Below are 13,527 nucleotides of genomic sequence, written 5' to 3'. Positions count from 1 at the left end.
GCAGACATAATAAACATAAAGAAAAGAACATCAAAACAAATAATGCCACATTGCTGAAGAAGAGTAATAAAGAAAATCTCAAAAGCAGTCAGATGGAAAAAGTCACAGTACATATAAAAATAAATATAAGAATGGCAGTTTACTTCTTTTAAGTATAAAATGGAATCCAGTAGACAATAGAGTGATGTATTTAAAGTTCTGAATTAAAAAAAATAAACATATAATTCCATACCTGTGAAAATATATCAACATAGAACTCCATATATTTCAAAAATGAAGGCTAACTTATTCTTAGACATACGTAGGTTGAGAGAATTTATGGTCAGAAGACCCATAGTACAAGAACTATTAAAGAAATTTTCTCAGGTACAAGAAAAATAATACAGGATGGAAATTTGGATCCACACAAAGAAATGAAGTGCATTGAAAATTGCGAACACATAAAAAATAATCAAACTTTTGTTCTTATATTTTAAATCTCTCTAAAAGATAATGAATTGTTTAAAGCAAAAATATTGTGTTTTGGAGTTTATTATATATACAACCCAAAATATCACATATAGAAAAATACCAAATAAGTGAGTGCAAGAAGTGAAAATATACTGTGGTAATGTTCTTATAGTATACATGAAGGGGTGTAATACTATTTCAAGATAGACTGTGATAAGATAAAACTATATTTTTAAACTTCAGAAAAACCATCTAAAAGGAAGCAACTAGAAGTAAAATTAATAATAGATAAAAGTAACAAAATAGAATTAATTAATTCTAAGGAAGGCAGTGTAAAAGAATAATGGCACAAATGGAGTACATTTAGCAAGATGGTCAATTTAAACCCAGTGATATTGAAAATTACATTAAAAATATATCCAATTAAAATGTTGAGATAGTCAGTATATAATTGAGACCAAATTACATGCTAATAATAATAAAAAATACATTTTATTTATTTATTTTTGTATTTTTATGAATATTCATGGAGTACAAAGCTGACCATCACCACTCGTGCCCAAGATGTGATGGCCAGATCCATACTATCAGCATGACCATTACCATAAATAGCGATTATACCCCATGTCCCCCACCCATTTATCCCCGACCTCCCACCCCATCCCCCTTTCCCCCATCCACTTTGTATCCCTAGGTGTGCTCTCTCCCTCTGCAAGTCCAACACACCACTGTGGTCTCTTTTTCCCTCCTTCTTTCTCTCAGCGCCCACGTATCAGTGAGGACATGCGGTATTTTTCCCTCTCTGCTTTGTTTATTTCACTCAACATAATTTTCTCTAACTTCATCCATGTTGTAGCAAATGGCATAATTTCATTCATTTCATGGCTGAACAGTATTCCATTGTTTATATACACCACATTTTCCTTATCTAGTCATCCATTGGTGGAAATTTAGATTGGTTCCATGTCTTCGCTATTGTAAATTAGTACAACCACTATGGAAAACAGTATGGAGGCTGCTTAAGCAACTACGGATAAATACATTTTAAATAAGAAGACACAGATAGGTAAAACATAACACAGAAAAAGACATACTATGGTAACACTACTCAAAAGAACATTGCAGCGACTACATTAAATCAGGAGACACAGATTTCAGTGCAGGTAATTTTTCACAGGATAAAGAAAGACATTTAAAATTATAAAAGGGTTTCTCTTGCCGTCTCTTAAGGGAGGACCGCTGCTGGGGGCCAGTCATAGGGGCTGACCGCCACTTTGCCCTTGGCAGGACAGGCTGTCTCGTTTACAGGCAACAGCTTTGAAGTATGGAGCAGGAAAAGAACTGTTTCTTAGCTGCAGCGGCCAGCTGCCCTATTCAGGATTCGAGATTTCAGGTCGGCATAAAAGAAGATTCCTGGGAGCATCCGAGCCGTGTGGTGGAACCAAGTGAGCAGCCCGAGGTGGCGGCGGTGGCCAAGGAAGGAGATGGCGACGACGCAGAGGCAGCGAGGGAGCTGCCTGGCCCGGCCCAGCCCCGTGAGTGACCCCCGGCCCGGCCCTGCTCAGGGGCAGATGCCCGCCCGGCTTCCGCCTACCCCACCGGGCCACGTACTGGTCCCGGGGCTGCCTCCATTTTCTCAGGTGGTGGCGGCTCCGGCCCAGCTCAGCCAGGCCTGTCCTCCTCACCTGCTGGGCTCATCACTGAGCCTTCCTACTTCCTTAACCCGGAGCGGGGCTTCCCGGGGCCTGTGGGCCGGCCTCCCCTCCCACTCCCTCCACAGTTCTCTGGCGGGGCTGGTGGCGTGGGCCGTCCGGGCCAGTGTCGGGAGGGCAAGGAAGTATGGGCTGGGCCGACTGTCACTCCAACGCAACCTGGGCTCTGGCACCTGGTAAACTTCCTGTTACCGGGAGGCAGACACCATCCCTGCGGCCACCAGTTTGGAAAAACGCCTAACCAATTTCTGGTTAGGAATAGTGTGGTCGGAGCTTTCCGAGTTCGCTTGAACCTGCCTGAGAGCTGACTGCGGGCGGGCACCGGAGTCAGTCCACGCTGAGGGAATTCAAAGGTGAACCGTGTGCAGCGGGCTCCTCCCCCTAAGAGCTCATGCTCTGGTGTGGGAGATAAGACAAGTACACAAATAACCACAATACCAGGAGGAAGGTGATAAGTCCTGAGAAAGATCTACACAGTGCTACAAAGTCACCCAGAGTGACCGGTTGTCTGAGCCTAGGAGAAACCTGGTAGACTTCCTGGGTAAGGCGGTGCCAGGCAGGGTCTTGAAGGCCCGGCTGATAGACGAGGGATGCAGAAGACACGTCCCAGCCCAGCCCAGTATACGCGAGATCCAGCAGCCCAGCCCAGTCTGCACAGAGTGGGGAGACGTCTGGATAGAGGGGCGGAGACTCAACAGAAACCACATACCCTGTGTGGCTGCCACTGCGTGATCCAGCAGAACGGGCCAGAGCTCACGGATCAGGGAGAAGTCCTGCATGGGAAGTGGAAGCTCAGCAGAGACCACACACCCTGCGGTACCACCCGGTGATCCAGCAGTCCAGCAGAGTCCAAGCTGACCAGAGAGGTGGCTCCCCAGAAAGGCCCAAGACCCGAGGCAACCACACACACAAGGCACTAGAGGCCAACTGAGCAGTCACGGAGGTAGCCATACCAAATTGGCAACCACAGCAACATCTTAGTTAGTCAATAGTCTCAAACCAGTGGACTGTGAGCCCCCCTGCCACAATGAATGAACATCAAAAAAAAAGATACCAGAAATACAAAAAAAAACAAGAAAGTACACCACCAAAAGTTAATAAATCTCAAACTCTAGATCCTATAGAACAAGAAGCACTTGAAATGACTGACAAGGAATTTCGAGTGACAATTCTAAGGAAACTGAATGAGATACAAGAAAACTCAGCTAGACATCATGATGAAACGAGGATAAGTTTACAGGACCTGAAAGAGGAAATGTACAAGGAAATCAATGTCCTGAAAAAAAATGTAGCAGAACTAGCCGAACTGAAGAAGTTATTCAGCGAAATAAAAAACACAGCGGAGAGTTGAACCAGCAGGCTTGTGGAAGTTGAAGAGAGAACCTCTGAACTTGAAGATGGGCTGTTTAAAATAACACAAGCAGACAAAAAAGAAAAGAAAAAGAAAGAAAAAAGAATCAAAGACATTGAAGAGAATCTGAGAGAAATATCAGACAACCTTAAGCACTCAAATATCCGAGTCATGGGTATTCCAAAAGGCGAGGAAAACGGAGATTGCATTGAAAACATTCAACAAAACAGTGGCAGAAAACTTCCCATGTATAGGAAATACCACAGATCTTCAGATCCAGAAAGCTCAACGATCTCCAAATGTATTCAACACCAAAAGGCTTTCTCCAAGACATGTTATAGTCAAATTGGCAAAACTCAGAGACAAAGAAAGAATCTTAAAAGCTGCAAGAGAGAGGGGTCAAATCACCTATAAGGGAGCCCCAATCAGGCTAACATCAGACTTTTCATCACAAACCCTGAAAGCTTGAAAGGAATGGGATGATATATTCAAAATACTAAAAGACAGAAATTGCCAGCCAAGACTACTCTACCCTGCAAGGCTATCCTTCCGAAATGAAGGGCAAATAGTATATTACTCAGACAAACAAAAACTTCAGAGTTCACTACCACACGACCACCCTTACAAGAAATCCTCAAGGGAGTACTGGGTTTGGTTCCTGAAAAATAACTACCACTGCCATAAAAACCCAAGAAAAATCAATACCCACTAGTATAATAAAAATGGCATTCATGAAGAGAAAACAAGCAAACAAAAACACTATCTACAACCTAAGGATCCAACAAACACAGAAACCAAACAGTAAATCAGAAAGCAAGGAACAAAAGACACCTAAGACAACCAAACAACCAACAAAATGCTAGAAATAAATCAACACCTTTCAATAACAACTCTTAATGTAAAAGGCTTAAATTCCCCAATCAAAAGACACAGACTGGCTGACTGGATCAAAAAGGAGGACACAACTATATGCTGCCTACAATAGACCCACCTCACCCATAAAGATTTACATAGACTAAGAGTGAAAGGATGGAAAAAGATTTAATATGCAAACAGAAAAGGAAAACGAGATGGAGTAGCTATTCTTATATCTGAGAAAATAAACTTTAAACTAAAAACCATAAAAAGAGACAATGAGGGACACTACTTAATGATAAAAGGACTGATCTATCAAGAAGACATAACAATCATAAATATGTACGCACCCAATATTGGAGCAGCCAGATTTATAAAACAAACTCTATTAGACCAAAGAAGGAAATAGACACTAATACCATAATAGCAGGGGACCTGAACACCCCACTGTCAATATTAGACAGATCATCTAGGCAAAGAATCAGTAGAGAAACACAAGATCTAAACAAGACTCTAGACCAATAGGAATTGGCAGATATCTACAGAACATTCCATCCAACAACCTCAGAATATTCATTCTTCTCATCAGCACATGGATCATTCTCCAGGACAGATAACATATTAGGTCACTAATCAAGTCTCAATAAATTCAAAAAAATTGGAATTATCCCATGTATCTTCTCAGACCACAATGGATTAAAACTAGAAATTAATAACAAACGAAACTCTGGAAAATATACAAACACATGGAAATTAAACAGCATTCTACTTAATGACATATGGGTCCAAGAAGAAATCAAGCAGGAAATCAAAAAATTTATTGAAACTAATGAAAACAATGATACATCATACCAAAACCTGTGGGATACTGCAAAAGCAGTATTAAGGGGGAAATTTATTGCATTAAATGCTCACTTCAGAAGAATGGAAAGATGGCAAGTGAACAACTTAACACTTCACCTTAAAGAACTAGAAAAACAAGAACAATCCAAACCTAAAGTTAGCAGATGAAAAGAAATCATTAAGATCAGAGCAGAAATGAATGAAACTGAAAACCAAAAAACAATTCAAAAGATCAATGATTCAAAAAGTTGGTTTTTTAAAAAGATACATAAAATTGACAAACCATTAGCATGGCTAACAAAAAAAAGAAGAGAGAAGACTCAAATAACAAAAATTAGAAATGAAAAAGGCGACATTACAGCTGATTCATCTGAAATACAAGGAATCATTCGAGACTACTATAAACAACTATACGCCAACAAATTTGAAAATCTGGAGGAAATGGATAAATTTCTGGACACACACAAGCTCCCAAAACTGAACCATGAAGACGTAGAAAATTTGAACAGACCAATAACAATAAAGGAGATTGAAGCTGTTATCAGAAGGCTCCCAACAAAGAAAAGCCCAGGACCAGATGGATTCACAGCAGAATTTTACCAAACATTCAAAGAGGAATTGACACCGATTCTTTACAAACTATTCCAAAAGATTGAAACGGATTCAAATCTCCCAAACTCATTCTATGAAGCAAACATCATCCTGATACCAAAACCAGGCAAAGATATAACCAAAATAGAAAACTACAGGCCAATATCCTTGATGAAAATAGATGCAAAAATCCTCACTAAAATACTGGCAAACAGAATACAGCAACACATACAAAAAATTATTCATCACGATCAAGTGGGATTCATCCCAGGGATGCAAGGTTGGTTCAACATACGCAAATCAATAAATGTGATACACCATATTAATAAACTCAAACACAAGGACCATATGATCATCTCTATAGATGCTGAAAAAGCACTTGATAAAGTTCAGCACTCATTCATGACAAAGACCCTATATACTTAGGTCTAGAGGGAAAGTATCTCAACATAATTAAAGCCATATATGCGACACCCACTGCCAATATCATCCTGAATGGGCAAAAGCTGAAAGCTTTTCCTTTAAGAACAGGAACTAGACAAGGATGCCCCCTCTCACCACTCCTATTCAACATAGTGTTGGAAGTACTAGCCAGAGCAATCAGAGAAGAGAAGGAAATAAAGGGCATCCAGATTGGAAAAGATGAAGTCAAACTGTCCCTGTTTGCAGATGACATGATCCTATATATCGAACAGCCTAAAACCTCTACAAAAAAACTGTTGGAATTGATAAATGACTTCAGCACAGTAGCAGGATACAAAATCAACACGCAAAAATCAGTAGCATTTCTTTTCTCCAATAGTGAATGTGCGGAATGAGAAATCAAGAAAGCCTGCCCATTTACAATAGCCACCAAAAAAATAAAATACTTAGGAATTGAGTTAACCAAGGAGGTGAAAAATCTCTATAATGAGAACTACAAACCACTGCTGAGAGAAATTAGAGAGGATACAAGAAGATGGAAAGATATTCCATGCTCTTGGATTGGAAGAATCAACATAGTGAAAATGTCCATACTACCCAAAGTGATATACAAATTCAATGCAATCCCCATCAAAATTACAAAGACATTTTTCTCAGAAATGGAAAAATCTCTCCAGACATTTATATGGAACAATAAAAGACCACGCAGAGCCAAAGCAATGCTGAGCAAAAATATAAAGCTGGAGGCATAACACTACCTGACTTTAAGCTATACTACAAAGCTATAATAACCAAAACAGTATGGTACTGGCATAAAAACAGACACACTGACCAATGGAATAGAATAGAGAATCCAGAAATCAACCCACACACTTACTTCCATCTGATCTTTGACAAAGGCACCAAGCCTATTCACTGGGGAAGGGACTGCCTCTTCAGCAAATGGTGCTGGGATAACTGGATATCCATATGCAGGAGAATGAAACTAGGCCAATCCTTCTCACCATATACTAAAATCAACTCAAAATGGATTAAGGATTTAAATATACACCCTGAAACGATAAAACTTCTTAAAGAAAACATAGGAGAAACACTTCAAGGAAAAGGACTGGACACAGACTTCATGAATACGACCCCCAAAGCACGGGCAACCAAAGGAAAAATAAACAAATGGGATTATATCAAACTAAAAAGCTTCTGCACAGGAAAAGAAACAACTAACAGAGTTAAAAGACAACCAACAGAGTGGGAGAAAATATTTGCAAAATATATATCTGACAAAGGATTAATATCCAGAATATATTAGGAACTCAAACAACTTTACAAGAAGAATAGAAGCAACCCAATTAAAAAATGGGCAAAAGAGCTAAGTGGGCATTTCTCTAAGGAAGATATACAAATGGCCAACAGACATATGAAAAAATGCTCAACATTACTCAGCATCCGGGAAATGCAAATCAAAACCTCACTGAGATACCATCTCACCCCAGTTAGGATGGCTAAAATCCAAAAGATTCTGAAGGATAAATGCTGGCGAGGTTGCGGAGAAAAAGGAATCTCATACATTGTTGGTGGGACTGCAAAATGGTGCAGCCTCTATGGAAAATGGTATGGAGGTTCCTCAAACAATTGCAGATAGATCTACCATACGACCCAGCTATCCCACTGTTGGGAATATACCCAGAGGAATGGAAATCATCAAGTCGAAGGTATACCTGTTCTCCAATGTTCATCGCAGCACTCTTTACAATAGCCAAGAGTTGGAACCAGCCGAAATGTCCATCATCAGATGAGTGGATACAGAAAATGTGGTACATCTACACAATGGAATACTACTCAGCTATAAAAACGAATGAAATACTGCCATTTGCAACAACATGGATGGACCTTGAGAGAATTATATTAAGTGAAACAAGTCAGGCACAGAAAGAGAAATACCACATGTTCTCACTTATTGGTGGGAGCTAAAAATTAATATATAAATTCACACACACACACACACACACACAAAAAAAAAAAACCGGGGGGGGGGGGGGAAGAAGATATAACAACCACAATTACTTGAAGTTGATACGACAAGCAAACAGACAGGACATTGTTGGGAGGGAGGGTGGAGGGAGGAGGGAGGGGGGTTTTGGTGATTGGGAGCAATAATCAGCCACAATGTATATCGACAAAATAAAATTAAAAAAAAAAAAAAAACGAGTGAAATACTGCCATTTGCAGCAACATGTATGGACCTTGAGAGAATTATATTAAGTGAAACAAGTCAGGCACAGAAATAGAAATACCACATGTTCTCACTTATTCGTGGGAGCTAAAAATTAATATATAAATTCACACACAGACACACACACACACAGACACACACACACACACACACAGACACACACACACAAACCAGGGGCGGAGGGGAAGAAGATATAACAACTACAATTACTTGAAGTTGATATGAGAAGCAAACAGAAAGGACATTGTTGGTGGGGAGGGAGGAAAGGGAGAAGGGAGGGAGGTTTTGGTAAGGGGCTACAATAATCAACCACAATGTATATCGACAAAATAAAATTTAAAAATAAAATAAAATAAAATATAAAAAAAAATTGCAAATAAATCTAAAAAAAAAAAAAAAAATTATAAAAGGGGCAGGTGGCGTGTTCCAGAAGGAGATTTGGGTTTTTGCGCCTCTGCTCTGGTGCGGAAAGTGCTGGCTGGCTCCAACTCTTGTCTCTGTGCCTGAGCAGAGCTTGGAACCCAAACCTTTGCACTCTGCCACCTCCTCAATCTCAGTGGTGCCATCTTGAATCCTTCAGCACCTCAGCCAGTAGCTGCTATGTATGTGATCAAGATAGATGGCTGGCAAGAGTGGTCATGTTCGACAAAATTATGTCTCAATCCAGAAGCTTTGTTATGGACTCAAATATGGACCTTGTTGATCCTGCTCAGATCACCGTGAAAGTAATCCAGGGCTCATACAGTTGGGTCACCATGGTGGAAGTAGATACTTTGGCTGCTGAAACAGCTGCCACCTTGACTACTACTAAACACCCTGACTATGCCATTCTGGCAGTAAGGATTACTGTCTCTAACTTACCCAAAGAATTGAAGTGTTCAGTGACATGATGGAACACGTCTACAACTACATAAATCCACATAATGGCAAACACTCTCCCATGGTGGCCAAGTCAACACTGGATATAGTTTTGGACAATAAAGATCACCTGAATTCTGCCATTATCTATGACTGAGTTTTCTCCTATAATTACTTTAGCTTTAAGATGCTAGAGAGGTCCTATTTGTTGAAAATCAATGGAAAAGTGTCTGAAATACCACAGCATATATTGATGAGGGTGTCTGTGGGGATTCACAAAGAAGACATCGATGCTGCAATCGAAACATATAGCCTTTTTTCTGAGAAGTGGTTTACTCATGCCTCTCCCGTTCTCTTAATGCTAGTACCAAATGCCCACAACTTTCCAGCCGTTTCCTTCTGAATATGAAAGATGACAGCATTGAAGGCATTTATGACACTCTAAAGCACTGTGCATTGATTTCTAAGTCTGCTGGACGAATTGGTGTTGCTGTGAGTTGTATTCAGGCTACTGGCAGCTACACTGCTGGGACCAATGGTAATTCCAATGGCTTTGTACTGAGGCTCAAAGTAAATAGCAACACAGCTTGATATGTGGATCCAGTTGGAAACAAGCATCCTGGGGCATTTGCTATTTACCTGAAGCCTTGGCATTTAGACATCTTTGAGTTCCTTTATTTAAAGATAACACAGGAAAGGAAAAGTAGCATGCCAAGGATCATTTCTTTGCCCTATGGATTCCAGATCTATTTGTGAAATGAGTGGAAGCTAATCAGGACTGGTCTTTTATATGCCCAAATGAGTGTCCTGGTCTGGATGAGGTTTGGGGAGAGGAATCTGAGAAGCTGTATGAGAGTTATGAGAAACAGGGTTGTGTCCGCACAGCTGTAAAAGATTAGCAGCTTTGGTCTGCCATCACTGAGTCTCAGACAGAGACAGGTACCCCGTACTTACTCTGCAAAGATTCCTGTAATCGGAAGAGCAACCAGCAGAACCTGGGAAGGATCAAGTGCAGCAATCTGTGCACAGAAATAGTAGAGTATACCAGCAAAGATTAGGTTGCAGTTTGTAACTTTGCTTTCTTGGCTTTGAATATGTATGTTACATCAGAACACACTTATGACTTTAAGAAATTGACTAAAGCCAGTAAAGTCATTGTTTGAAACTTGAGTAAAATTATTGATATAAACCACTACCCTGTCCCAGAGGCATGCTTATCAAATAAATGCTATCATCCCATTCAAACTGGGGTACAAGTTCTGGCAGATGCTTTTATCCTGATGAGATATCATTCTGAGAGTCCTAAGGCCCAGTTACTGAATAAGCAAATCTTTGAGGTTATTGATTATGGAACTCTGGAAGCCAGCTGTGACCTGGCCAAGGAGCATGGCCAATATGAAACCTGTGAGGGCTCTCCAGTAAGCAAAGGGGTATGTGGAATGTTACTCCCATAGACCTATGGGACTGAAAACTTCTCAAGGAGAAAATTGCAAAGTATGGTGTAAGAAAAAGTTTACTTATTGCTCCCATGCCTACTGCTTCAACTCTTGGATCCTGAAGAATGAATCCTTTAAACCTTATACCAGCAACATTTACACTCACAGAGTCTTATCAGTAAAATTTAGGACTGTAAGTCCAAACTTATTGAAAGATCTTACTGAGCAGGGCTTGTATAATGAGGAAATGAAAAAAAAGATTATTGTATGCCATGGCTCTACACAAAGCATACCAGAAATTCCTGATGACCTGAAGCAACTTTAAAAAATTGTGTGGGAAATCTCTCAGAAAACTATTCTCAAGATGGCAGCCAAGAGAGGTGCATTCATTGATCAAAAGCCAGTCTTTGAACATCCATATTGATGAGCCTAACAATGGCAAACTCACTAGTATGCATTATGGCTGGAAGCAGGGTTTGAAGACTGGAATGTGTTATTTAAGCACAAATCAGCAGCTAATCTGATCCAGTTCACTCTAAATAAGGAGAAGCTGAAAGATAAGGAAAAGGCACTGAAAGAAGAAGAGAAAGAGAGGAACCCAGCAGCCATGGTGTGCTCCTCGGAGAATAGAGATGAGTGCCCAATGTGTGGATTCTGAGGAAAGGCTTACAAGAGACAGCACATCTTTGATAACCAAACTGCTTCTTGAGCATAGATAGGAGTAGTGGGTTTGCTTGAGGTGGTAAGACTTTGCTGGACCTTATTACAGAAAAACAAATAATTGACTTAAACTATTGTTTCTATATAGTGTAAAGATAATATTTTTTTTAAAATGTTGATATATTGGGAATCAAAGTAGAAGTTTTAGGAACACAAAAGAAGTCATCTTGTAAATAGGGAGTGATTAAATAAGGTTTCATCACTCCTCTAGGTTTCTAGGAACAAAACCGAGTGATAACCCACAAGAAATGTTAAGACTTTCTGGATAAGATCCTATAAGTCATTCTGAAATAAAGAAAAACATTTCTAAAGAAAGAAGACAAGTATAAATGGGTTGATTCATTGAGAGTACAAACAAATGTTGAATGTCATAACTGTTTCAATGTTAAAAGAGTAAACACTAATAGAACTGAAAATAAATGGACAAATTTAGAGAAATAGTTGGAGGTTGCAACATCACTGTCTCACTAATTGATAGAAATATTAGACAGAAAATCAGTATGTATAAAATGGACTTGACAAATATTACCAAATTAATTTACCTATATAACTTTTATAGAACTTTCACCCAAAATAAAAATAGAATAAACATTCTTTTCAAGTGCAAATGCAACATTTTCCAAGATACGCCATATTGGGAGTCATAAAACATGCCTCAATGAATTTGCAAGGATTGAAATCATGTGACATACATTCTCCATCAACAAGGAAATAAATTAGAAATGAATAACAGTGTGCTATAAAAAAATCCATATATTTTAAATTAAAGACTCCTCTAAATAACTTATGGTTGAAGCAGAAATCACAGGGCAAATTAGAAATATTTTGAACTAAATAAAGATAAAAACCCAACATCTGAAAATTTGTGGGATACAGCCAAAAAATTTGTAGAAGATAATTTACAACATCAAATACATATATTCAAATAGAAGAAATGTATCAAATGAACTACCTAAGCGTTCACCTTAAAAAACTAACAAAGAAAAAAATAGCCAAAATCTAATGTTAGCAAACAGAAAGAAATAGTAATAAAAGCAGAAATCAATGACATGGAAAACATAAAAGTATTAGGAAAAAACAAAGGAAAGCAACAGCATATTCTTTGAGAAGATTAATAAAACTGATAAACTTCTATCTAGAGTTGTCTGGAAAAAACAGTTTGAGAAAAAAAGAGGAAAGGTGCATATTACCACTAACAGAAAAAAAGTGAATATCAATATAGATATAAAGACATTAAAAGAAAAATAAGGAAATGTCATTTTATGTCAATAAATTTGCCAAAATAGATAAAATAGAAAATTCCTTAAAATATCAAAAATGCTAATGCTCACCGAGAAGAAATAAATAAAATAAATAGCCACACATATATTTAAAATTTTGAATTTGTGGTAAAAACCTTCTCAGAAAGGAAATTCAAGGTCCAGATGACTTGACTTGTAAACTATATGAGCTAAACATTAAAAAAAACCAAATAACATACATTTTATATAAAGTCGACCAGAATATAGGAGAGGTGACACTTCCCAGCTCATTCTTTACGACTGTGATTATCATATACCAAAAGAAAAAAAAGACATCAATGAAAGCCACAGGCCAGTCATGAACATGAATACAAATTCTTAACAAAATACTTGCAGTTTGAATTAATCAATACAGATAAAGGACAATACATTGTAACCAAGTTGAGTTTATTCATAGAATGCAGGCTGGTTTTAGTTTTAAAGATTTAATCAAAGAAAATCAGCATATAAGCATACTAAAAACATAAAATTATTATATTATTTCCAATTATTCAGAAAAGCTTTGAAAGTATTAACATTTATGCATTACAAAAACCCTCAGCAGTCTAGAAATAGAAGTAAACTTATTTAAACTGACATAGCACATATGTGAAAAACTATAGCTAGCATCATATTTAATGGCAAAACACCAGACACATTCTACCTAAGATAAGGAGCAAGAAAAAGGTCTGCCATTACCATTTATATTTAACATTGTGTTAGAGATCCTGGCCATTGCAAATGGCAAGAAAAAAATGCCATTAGAAATAAAGAACTA

General features: G+C 38.4%; 1 pseudogene; it reads left to right on the top strand.

Moving 5' to 3' along the window:
* The first annotated feature begins 9,055 nt into the window (after window positions 1–9,055).
* Window positions 9,056–11,407, top strand: LOC134368429 (ribonucleoside-diphosphate reductase large subunit-like; annotated as a pseudogene).
* The last annotated feature ends 2,120 nt before the right edge of the window (window positions 11,408–13,527 follow it).

Source organism: Cynocephalus volans, chromosome X (assembly GCF_027409185.1).
Source record: "Cynocephalus volans isolate mCynVol1 chromosome X, mCynVol1.pri, whole genome shotgun sequence".
Lineage (NCBI taxonomy): Eukaryota > Metazoa > Chordata > Mammalia > Dermoptera > Cynocephalidae > Cynocephalus > Cynocephalus volans.
The sequence above is the reverse complement of the archived record's forward strand: the minus strand, read 5'-3'. Positions and strand labels throughout refer to the sequence as shown.